Raw genomic sequence first — 11616 nt, forward strand, 5'->3', positions numbered from 1 at the left:
AGACCTGATCTCTGTAACAGACCTGCTCCCTCCCGAGGGAAAGCTCTGCACTGTCTTTTTGCCTTACCCAGACAGACAGACCAATGAACCTTTGAGATATTGGGAATGCCGGCTACTAACAAGGTTGGCCAATGCCTGGGATGTCTGGGGGCTTCAGGCATCTTAGCTGAGCTCTTCCTGCTCAAGAGAAGGCTAATTAATCAGCTCTGCTATTCTGGCATCACCCAAAAGTGAAAATACTTTCTGGCAGGGCAGCAGGCACAAAATTAGCTGCTGCATTAAACTGCCAAATCTCCTTTACTCCTTTATTAGTTGCATTTGGTGATGATGAGGAGTGAGGCATTAACCGGCCCCTGATGGATAAAGAAACTATTACTCTGCTTTCTCTTTGCAGCTGGGAAGAGGAAATAGGTTTTATTACTGAGATTTCCTTGAAGACATTCACTTGACTTTGTGGCATCAGAGACGAAAGAGAAATGAAGAACACAGGAATCTTGGCACAGCAGGAGAGATTGTGCACGGATAATAACAGAGAGAAGCACCAGGTCAATTGGGAGCTGAAATATACTTAGGTGATTGAATCCTTGTGTCGGGTTGAAGCTCTGACGATCTGCTGGGCTCAACTAATTTCAGCATTACAGCCAGGATCTCTGTGCTGGCACTGAGGGCCTAAACGAGGGAACTTGCTGGGAAGACACGTTCAGGGTGGATCAGAATGGAACAGAAGAGAATAAAATAGCATAGAAATGATAGATTATTAATTCTTTGTTGTTTGGTTTTGTTTGGTATTTTTACCCAAGATTAGATTTACAATTTACCCGTCCTAGTTTTAGGCCTAGATCCTGGTTAATATGACATGACCCTACTAAAGGAAGGTGCAGACTGGAAAAGCCCATGCGAATCACAGTCCATGCCTTGAAATCTCAGAGGGTTCATTTTGGAATGAGATACTGAGTTTCCTAAGGGATAATCCCAAATTCTTGAGTCTGCTACCCATTTGTTAGCAAGACAAACACAGCCTGGACAGAAATGTCCAAGATATCTAGAGCAGACCAGAGCAAAATGGCAGAACTGGTACAGAGCTGACCTAAGCACGGTGGAGGACCAATGGTCTGTGAACAAATACTGGGAGGAAACTGGAAGAAACACCCTAACATGTGGGAACAGAGGTCCTGTGACAGGCAGGCAGAGGCAAAAAGCCAACCTGGCCAAAGAGGATGTGGTAGCCCACGTCTGTGCGGACCAGGCTCCAAAGGCCAGCAGGTCCCTCCTGTTCTTGGTCACTGAGGGACCCTTCTCATCTCACGGGCATGTGGAGCCCGGTCAGGAGGAGGGCTGGGAAGGGGAACCACAAGAAACCGTCTTGTCCTATCACTTCTGATAATGAGGGGAGATGACATGGGCAGCTGGCCAAGGGATATCCTCCTGGACAGGGTGTATTTGAACCTCCTAGGAGGGAAAGTTCAGGCTCCCAGCTCAGCAGCTGGCACAAATATCAGCACAGCATGGTGAGATGAGCTTGTCTCTCAGGACAGATCAACCAAGAGGCCAGCAGAGGCCAGAGCTTTACTTCCAGTAGCTCTTGCTGGCTGCTGCTCAGGGCACCGCTCCCTAACTCTGCTGTACCTCCAATCCTCTTGCCTCCCTCCACCTCACTTTCCATATCTGGAAGTGGAGCTAAAGCTAATTACAGCCCCTAGAATGGAGCTGCATCACTTGGCTTTACCAATGTTTCAAAAGCACCCGGAGGTGAAAGGTGCTTGAGAGAGCAGAGTATTGTTATTACTAATAATTACAAAAATTAACCAAATATTTGTCTAGCAGCATCCATCCCTGCTGCTGCTCCTTACATAAAACACACACATGCTCTAACTGCCAAGCCAAAGCCCCAGAATCACTACATCAGCCCTACAGTATTGAGAAGGGGGGCAAAAAGTGCCTTGGGTCTAAAAAGGGTTGTCTGTTCCAGCAATTAATTTAATTGTCCTAAATATAACCCAGGTATACTGCAGATCCAAATTGCTGGCTGACAACAAACCCAAACAGGGCCCAGAGGCTGCGAGGCAGCAGGTTAAACGCTGCCTCTGAAGCTGCTGGGCTGATCCTGGCACAGGAGAATATTTTCTCTTGGTATTCGCCGCCGCTTGCTGCTGTGGAGTTGAATTCTCGTAAAATGTTTATCAATGCCTGGGCATCTTCCAAACCAAGAAAGGGTGCATGAGAAGTGTCCCCTTGCAGTCAGCAGGGACGGGATATCATCACTTGTTTTAATTCCCGTCTCCATAATTTTATTGCTTCTTTTTTCTCCTGTTTTCTAATAAGCTCTTCTAACACCTAATGAAATCAGTTCTTTTTTCCTTCTACTTACCTCCCCCTGCTGCCATTGCGATTACCTAGACTAGAAAAATACAGAGCACAGGGTCCTGCAGGCTGAGGTTTTAGTGACTGATTTCAACTGACGTGAGCAGAATCGGCAATAAACTTCAATGTCATGGTGTTTTGATTCTCTTCCATATTGCGTGAAATATCTGAAGGGGACAAATGCCAAGGAGTGAGAAGAATTCTTTTGGGTCATATAACCAAAAATGAACTAAGAAAGGAGCCGTTTCCAGAGGGGGAGATGCAGTCAGCTGTGCAATCGTTATCTGTAATAGATGGCATCTCTCACTGACGTGATCTCTATTATCCTCCAATCTCAGACTCTCACAGGCTTTAATGGATTCTTCCCTCCAGCATCTTTTCAAGACTGTGCCATTGTCCTACACACATTTTACTAACTGGGACCAGAAGCACCAAGAGGCCAAGACCCAGCTTCCCTAACCTATGCTGGCACTCAAGTTCCCGTTGGTCACTGTCTAAAAACCCATCTGTAATCTGGGCACTACGTTATTTAACTGGAAATTTATTTGCAAAGGTAAATAAAGTGCTCTGTGACCACAGAGAGGCAAACAAATCTCATAAAATCCAAGTTTGTTATTTCCTGCTCTGCTTTCAAAACAAAACACAATAATTTTAGCAGACAATTAAATTCTCTGATTTCCAAGGGAGGCAGGCATACAAATACTTTTGAGGATCTGAGCCCACATGATTATGTAAGGAATTAGTAGGAGGGAATTAACCCAGTCACTGGAGCATCGTTGTGGAGAGGATCTCATCCACACTTGGGGCTGCCATATGGGAACATGTCAGAGCAAAATGTAAAACTCAGAAATACTTAAAATTTAAATCAGGGAAGTGCCAAAAAATGTCATTGCATTGCTCCATGTCAAGGCAATATCTAGCCTGACCCCTTTCTACCTCCTGCCTCACCACCATGCTGCCTGTACTTCAAAAAGCCAGGGAAAAAAGCCCAACCTCGCACGTACTCCTTCCAAGCATACGGGACCTCTGTGCGGGACAGTTGCCCATGGACTGGTTGTCCATGCATTACCCTCTGTACATAGACACAGCCTCTGTGTCAGGGCAAACAGTCCCTGGGCACCCAGGAGACATTTGGCAGGAGGATTAGGCATGCCCCATGCCGAGCAGACACGGCAATGTGGGGATGAGGCAGTACCGGGGCAGGATTTCCACCACCCGGCAAGGATCTCGCATTTCTCCCTCCACCCTGGGGCTGCTCATTAAATATACTGTGATATTAAAACAAAGCTACTTTAGAAACATAAAAATAAGCAGGAGCGAGCAGGATTTGGGGAAGTAATGGGGAAGGTTGTGGGCCTGATCCTGCTCTTCCTCAGGAAGGGGTAATGAGGAGCATTGGGTGAAGGGTGTTTCAAGGCAGGCTCCTTGATTCCAGCCTGGATGGGACATAAAGATCTGGCTTCTTTCCCATATTTTAATGCTTTCACAGTCGAATTTATCATGCTGAAAACAGTGGAGTTATTTGCAGGAATAATAAGGACTGTGGCAGCAGCAGACCTGGGAATGCAGAATGCGGACAGTGGGAACCAAACCTCCCTGCCTGGGATGGACGCAGCTCCCAGCACGCCTCTGACAATAAAAGCAAACCTCTCCGGGAAGGCAAAGGCTGCCTCGACTGTCACTTTAATTGAAACCTTCTGCAGTCGTATGCTTCACCTTATGTTTAATGATTCACCTCTTAAGCAGCCCACTTGTACCTTTGTAATCTTTCTGAAGGTTAACTTGTTGATCCTCAAAACTTGTCCGGAGGGAAAGAGGCAATTCGCAGGGAGGCTCGGAAGGAAAAAGTATCAAGTTTTCTGATGAAAAGTATTTTTATGGAGGGAGAAGAGAGGAGAAATGAACTGCAAAATTCAGAAGAGCCGATGAGACTCTGGAGAGAAAAAAGAAAATAAGAAAAAAAAGAAAAAGAAAAAAAAAAAGTCAATTAAAAAAATAGGAGGGGTGGGGGGGAGCAGTTGGGTTTAGCTCCCAGCTCCTGGGAGATGGTTTATTTCTGCTTTACAGAAATCAAAACTATATTTGTCATTTACCAAATTAAATAAAAATAATCTTAGCATTAAATTATTTTTAGGACATTAAGAGTTACATTCTTATGGGTAATAATCTATTTGGAACACCGTAATGGAGTAACTGGCAATTTTATACAGCTTCAGGATCGATTTTTTCCTATTCGCCATGTACCTATGCAAATAAATATCCCATTTGATTCATGTCCATATCATAGGATCTGCCTGCTTCTTTCTTACTCCTTTAATATTTAATTATTTAAAACAAGGAGAAATCTCACAGGAATTTTTGTCTCAAAAAATAGCTGACTTATTCTTGTCATTTGAGAATAACAGAAAAAAGATGTGAAAATCTAATTCTTTTTAAGTCCTAAAACTGAAACTCAAATAAGGACGAGAAGAAAAAATCTTAAACCCCAGAAACCCAACTTCCTCCCCTCCTTTTTTACATTAATATTCTGAGTTTTTACTGTAGCTATTCATAGTCATACCTAAATGTAGTCTATAAATCTACTAATATATTATTTAACACTCCAACTACTGGTATAAAAAATTATAAAATATTCTGTTGGCAATACATTTAATTGAATTCTTTTTAGAGACAGCTTGTTATTGCCAGACATGCTTTTAGAGATAGTACGGAGAAATAAAAGAATTTCTGAAGGCAGTAAAACAAATAATTACCATTTTCACCATTACTTCCAGATACCCTCCTATCCAGTCCCTAAATCCTTTAAGTCTAAATCAAAGACTTTCCGTGAAGAAAATTGCACGGATCATTTCAAAGAATATAAAAAATTACGTCAATGTTTTATTTGAAGAGAGAAATTGAAATTCACATAGCACTCTACTGGTTGAGACGTCTGGGGAGTTACTAGAGAAAAAACAGAAATAACCCAGGCTAGTTTAGCCTGAACTTTAGAGGCCTGTTTCAAAATGATCAGGGTCAATGCAAATCCCTCTTTTAATTACAGTGTGCTTGTGCTTGTAAAACTTTGAGGCATCATCCTTCTTCTTAGGTTCTCAGCTGCTTTTTAATATCAGGGATCGGCAAGATTCTCTGAGGCATAGGAGCAATAAATAATACTATAAACCATCCAAAGCAAGCACTGCCTTTTATTCTTTTTATTATTTTTTTCCCCAACAAAGCAACTTACACATTGGGTTTGAACTACCTCAGCACAACTCCTAATCAGAGAAGTATCTGCAGGGGTTAGTGAGTTTTTTTCATTGTAACATCTGAACGCTGACAGATCTGCTGAAAAGGAAAGAGGTCAGTAGTGCTGCTCAGCCACGGGCCAGGGATTTTCAGCTTCCACAGGTCACACACCTCAGTTTGGTGGGTGCCAGGATGAAAGATTTGGGGACAAACAAGGGATTGGGCTGGGAATGCTGATCAGATGAAGGCTCCCCCACTGTGCCCCGCCAGGAGGCTTCTTGCCCGGCACAGCCCCACTGAGGCACGGACAGGCTTTGGTCCATAACTGGTTAAAAATCCCTTGGTGCAGGGAGGGGTGGAAGGTAATTATCTGCAGCTTGAAAACTTCTGGATGAAGTTTCCCTTTTAAATCAAAGATGGGGCAGAACAGACACGGGGCTGTGTGTGCTCAGTGGGATGGGGACAGTCCTTACCCACCTTCCGAGAACTGTTTGTGTGCAGCCAGCGTTTGGGAGATCAGGCAGGAGACAGGCAGGTATCTTGCTCCTAAGTGGCAAGAAAGTAATTTTTGACAGGCAAGTCTGCACTGTCTCCTGGCAGCAAACACCAAGCAGACATGCCAGTTATTTGAGCAATTTTGCTGGAATATTATCCTGGGGGTTTATGTGCACACCCCTCCATCATCGGAGCAGTTCTTCTTGCAGAGTTTTCATCCGAGTGCGATTCATTACCTCAAACGGGATGTCTGGACATGGCATGGGGGTGACAACGCTTCTCAGGCCGTGTGGGGAGCCGTGGTGTGGCATGGAGACACTGCAGGCCGGCCAGCCACACACCCCTCCACAGCCCCTGGCTGTCCCTCCCTCCATCCATCTCCTCATCCCTCTGGTCTTGTCCTCCGGGGGCACCCTGTGCTTCCCCTCCCAATACCAGTCCAGCTGCTGGCAGATGCCAAGTGGTATCTGCGGCCACCTAAAGCCTCTGCATGAGACGCGAAGGGAGTAACACAAATTGGGCCAGGGCCTTGTGGCCAGTGGGCTCAGTGGGAGCCAGGCTGGGCGAGGGTGAGGTACGGTCAGGTGTGCCCAGGGTGTGCTGGGACAGCCACGTTTTACCACGACATTCAAGTTTTTCCACTTCCAGCCCTTTCCCTTGCAGCAAAGACCGAGTTAGATCACAAATACTCAAATTTAAAACAGGAAAAAATAAAAAGAAAGCAAGAGAAAGGAGCCCCGATGAGCATCGCAGCACCCCACTCCCTGCCATTCCCATACTCCCAGCTGCTGCTCCCTCTTCTCCTCCCAGCCGGAGCCCATGCCTCTTCCGATACCCAGGAAAACATTTTGTTCCGCGTTAAAGGCTAAAACTAACACATGACCAGCAAGAGGCAGCAGTTTGTTTAGCTCTTGGAGTTTATTTTAATTGCGGCCTTGTTTTGTAATGAGGACGGCTGCAGCAGGGGGAGCCTGCTGGGATCCAGGGGGCTGTTCCAGGGGAGTTTCCTTATCAATAAAAAGAAGTCTTGACTATTTAAATTAACAACAACTGCATGGCATGCATGCTCAGCTGCTTTGTTTTCTGGGAAGTTAAACTGTACACATTTGCTTATTAAGGATTTCAGTGGCCGTCTGGGATCACAGATCCCCTCCAAGTGCCACCTTTCACAACCCCAACCTCCACCAGGGAAGAATGAAAAGGAGAGAGACCTCTGTTCATGCTGACAGACACAAAACAGCCTTAGTAGTTTGTTATGATGATGCATGAAAAAAAGGAGGAAAAAAGTAAAATCATGTGATTTTTATGCAAATCAGATGAATTGGACGGTTAAAAAAACCCTAAATGTCAGGTAGATAAGATCACATACACCTAGAGCAGTGTCATGATGTTCTCTGTACATTACATTCATACTGGAAACCAAAACGTGTTACAGAAATCAGACACCCACAAAAAGCTCTGAGATTGCACTGAGAACAGGTTCCTGCAAAGCACGGGCCTCTGACCAAAAAAAAAAGAAAAAGAAAAAAAGTAGGTTAGATTAGAAAACAAGATAGTTGAATTCAGGCAGGGACTCGGCTGTCCCTGTGCAGCCTGGCCTCGCTGCATTTGCATTAATATGCACAAAACTCCTTTTAAGTAATGTTCATGCAGCAGCACCCAGCTCCAAAATGGGCAGGCTGTTCCCGAAACCCATCCTCGAGGGCCACGGGCAAGGGGAGAGGTTCACAGGCTCTCTTCCGTCAGGCTAAACTTTTCTCTCTTAGACACTTATTTTTTTTTTCCCTTTAAAAGTCCTGGCAGTTATTTTGTGTGAGGATGGGGAAGCCTTATGGCCTGAAGGAGTTAATTTCAAAAGAAAAAATTATAGTGGGGTACTGTTTATTTAAGCAGTGTTTTGTAGAAGACAAGGCACTTCTTTCCAGGGGTGCGGTTCACCTGGGAAAAATACGCACTGGCCTCGATATGCCATGAAAACCTGCTCTGTGTCCCCTGGAGGGAAACAACCCAAGCCCGGGGACTCCCCTCGCTGCCAAGCAGTACCTCCAGCTCCGAGGCCCTTCAACATCCAGCTGCAGCTCCCAGGAACGGCTGAATAATTTCACACCGCTCTATGCCCTGCACGCCAGCACACAGGCAGAGGGGGTTGCTTTTCATCCCAGGAGCTTTGCCAGAGGAGGACATGAAGAAGCTAGAGAGGGACAGCCCGTGGGGGGGTGCGAGGCACCTGTGGCGATGCCCAGCACTGCTTCTGCCTCTGCTCCTGCTCCTTGGAGCCGCTCCAGCGTGACCAGAAATACCCCTGCCAGCTCCAAGGGAGACCATTTCCCAGCGGCATCGCCCCTGCTCCAGCACCACCACCGCTTTGCAGGGTGGCACTGGAGGGTTCAAACCCCCGCCTGGGTGAGGAGCACTCTGCAGCGTAGATGGTGTTTTTGAGAGAGGGGTGCGTGGGGCTGGCCCCCCAGCATGGTTGCCACAGCCTCCCACAGGCAGGGCCGAGCCGCAGCTCCTCCACGTGCCACACAGGCACCCCGAGGGTGTGCAGGAGCCACGCCGAGCCCGGGGCCGCTGAGAAACGTCCCACGGCCGACATGGGGGCTGCTGGTGGCTTTGCACACCCCCACCAGCGAGCCTCCACACCCTGGGGCCACCGTTCTCCCCCAAAGAGAAGCCACTTGCTGTCGGCTTGCGGAGGCGGGGGAAGCTGTCCCACCGCGACATTGCCGACCTGGCAGGCACCACCACTGCCAGCGGCTGCCGTGCTGGTCCCCAGAGCTGGGACAGGCAAAGGAAGAGGGTGACAAGGCCTCACGCATCAACGATCCCTCTGGCCGATGGTGGGAGAGGGCTCCCAGGGAAATTACTCCATCCCCAGCTCCCTGAAGTCCCCAGCAAGGCACCACAGGGACCACTGATGCTTTTGGGGGCAGATGGAAGCAGTGGGGAGCGGAGGCGGGTGGCAGGAGCCCTTGGGTAGCTGCAGCCGGGGCCTAAGTAACAGAGAGGGAGTAGGAGAAGGTAGGACACCAGAGCAGAAAGGCCAAAAACTCAGCAAAAGCACCCAGGCCGCCCAGTTCCCAGTCCGAAAGGGATGCTGCTGGCTTCTCCCTATGTCCCCATAACGAAGTGGGTTAGGATGGAAACTCTGATGAAAGCCCGGCTTGGCTGTGACCAGGCAGAGTGAGAAATCTCCCCCTTAAGAGCGCTACTTGAACGGAAGCTGTGCTCGACCTCGGGTCTCCACCAAAAATCCCCCAAGCGGCAGCCCTCTCGCTGCTGCTCCCGAGCGTCCCGCGGGCGCCGGGCTCGCTGGGCTCCGGCTAAAGCGAAAGCGTCACACGCTGCAGAAAAATGACAAACAGAACAGATCTGCCGCCCGCAACAACCCCCTTCCTTTGGATTTCATTGCTGAGGAAAAAGAAAAAATCCAAACAAATCAAAATCCTGGAGCCGAGTTGCTTCTCTTGGGTTCGTCCCTCCTTCGGTCACTTGCAGACCTGGGAGCCCCCTCCCTGCCCGGGATCGGAGTGGCACAAGTCACACAGCTCCAGCTGCACTCACTCCCTGGGAATTCCATATTGCATTTTAACTACAGGAAAGCCTCCTCTCCTGCATATCTGTACCACCTCAAGTGTCTCGGGAGTACCATCCTTGTCTTGCCACCGGGCTATTTTTAATGACGCGTCGTATTAGACAGAAGGGCTTTCTTCCTAATTTATTACCCCCCCACACACACACGCACACACACCCCACTCCAACCTCCTTGCTTTAAAGTGTTTCGGTTCAAGAGCTCAGCTGAGAAATCAAAATAAAGGCAGCACCCGGGGACTTTGCGTCCAAGGTGGCCGCTCCGTGGGCTCGCCAGTGGGGGAATCAGTAGCTTCGAGCAATTGCACCAGTGGACCGAGGGCACCGTGACCTGCGGTGGTTATTCTCGTAAACAGATTTCTATTAATCACCAGGGCCCGGGAATGCCTTCACAGCCCAGAGCGTGCCTCCCCCTGCTCCCCACCACCCCGACCGGCAGCTCGCAGCCCAAAAACCCGACCGGGAAAGCAAAATGAGCCCTCTGAACCACCCCCAAACCCAACCCTTGCTGCAGGCCCCCAAGAAATAAACACGCGAGGCTGGGGGACAGACGCAGTAATCTCCACAGATTTACACCCAGGGAGCTACAATTCCACGGAGGAGCAGGGGAGGTTGGGGTGTCATGTCCCCTCCCTCTGCACCCCCTGCAAAATCCACCCGAGACACCGATTGCCAAGGCTTTGCATTATTCCCCCCTCCCACCTCCCAGCAAAGGCCTTTGCCCAGCAAGAGGCAAAAAGTGCAGAAATAAAATCCCTTTCCAGAAAAGCCAAAGCGATTTTGCATCCCCAGCACAGTCCAACAAATCCATACAAGCAGAATATTTATAGACTTACAGGTTATTTTGCAACAATAACAAAACAGCTACACAGAATTAACCCACCACTTGAGAGTCCTGGAAAGGAAAAGAGAACACGGATGGAAAAAAAAAAATAAAAAGAGAGAGAGAAAAACATCAAAATCATCATCTTTTGGTTTTGGGGTTTTTTTTTGTCTGGAGAATCCTGGCAAGGAAATAAAAAAGAAAAAAAAAAAAGAAATTAAAAATAAAACCAAAAACGAATATGGGGGGCTCACGGGGAACTGTCTTTAAGGAAAAAGCTTCTTTCCCCAAGAGTAAATCCCATTGGAGGCCCTGAGCCGAGTGTGGCTGTTTGCAAAAAATTATTAAAAAAAAAAAAAAAAGAGCTGAATGAGGGAAAAAAAATAATTAAAGAAAAAAAGTAAAAATCCAGAACAATGCAACTGGCTCCTGGCTTTGCTCGCTCGGTTGTTTGGTTGGCTTGGGGTTTTTTTAATGGGGAGAGGGTGTTTTAGAAACGCGAAAGTGACCCCCCGCCCCAAAATAAATAAATAAAAAAATATTAAAATAGATAATAATTAAAAAATATAGATATTATAATTTAAAAAAAAAATGCTCTTTTTTTTTCCCCAAGATCTCTTCGCTCTTTTTCAGAGAGGGTTGGGAGAAAAAAAAAAAAAAAAAAAAAAAAGAAGCGGCGGATGGTGGTGGTAGGGGGGGTGGGATGTGTGTTTGCACCGCCCGGAGTTGTGCCCGGGACCCCCCGTTTTCCTCTCCCGCCGCCGCCGCCGCCGCCGCCGTCGCTGCTCGGTCCGCGCCGCGCGCGCTGCTCCGCGCCCGCGCGCCCCCACGTCACCGACAGCACCCGCCGCCACGTGACCCGCCGGCCGGGCGCGACCACTGGCGAAGGGGGGGAACGGGGAGAGGGACGAACGGGGGGCGACGCGGTGGGACCCCCGCCGCAGCCGAGACCCCCCCGGAGTGCGCGCCCCCCCCTCACCGGCCCCGTTGGCGGCCTTCCCGGGGGGGGTCGCGCCCCGGGAGGGCCGCGGCGGCGGGGAAGGCGCGAAGGGGGGAGGTCCGTGGCCCTCCCCATGCCGAGCGCGATGGTAGAGTCCGCAGCTCAAATTCCGAGAATT

The 11616-nt window shown here is 48.4% G+C and overlaps 1 long non-coding RNA gene across 1 annotated transcript; it reads right to left on the minus strand.

Annotated features, from left to right (window-relative positions):
• Positions 1–212: 212 nt before the first annotated feature.
• On the minus strand, positions 213–11536 carry LOC138114944 (uncharacterized). The gene is made up of 3 exons (XR_011152888.1): positions 5588–11536; positions 4119–4292; positions 213–2528 (listed from the first exon to the last, which is right to left on the minus strand). It is a non-coding gene; the product is annotated as an uncharacterized lncRNA (long non-coding RNA).
• Positions 11537–11616: the final 80 nt, after the last annotated feature.

Source organism: Aphelocoma coerulescens, chromosome 9 (assembly GCF_041296385.1).
Source record: "Aphelocoma coerulescens isolate FSJ_1873_10779 chromosome 9, UR_Acoe_1.0, whole genome shotgun sequence".
Taxonomy (NCBI): Eukaryota; Metazoa; Chordata; class Aves; order Passeriformes; family Corvidae; genus Aphelocoma; species Aphelocoma coerulescens.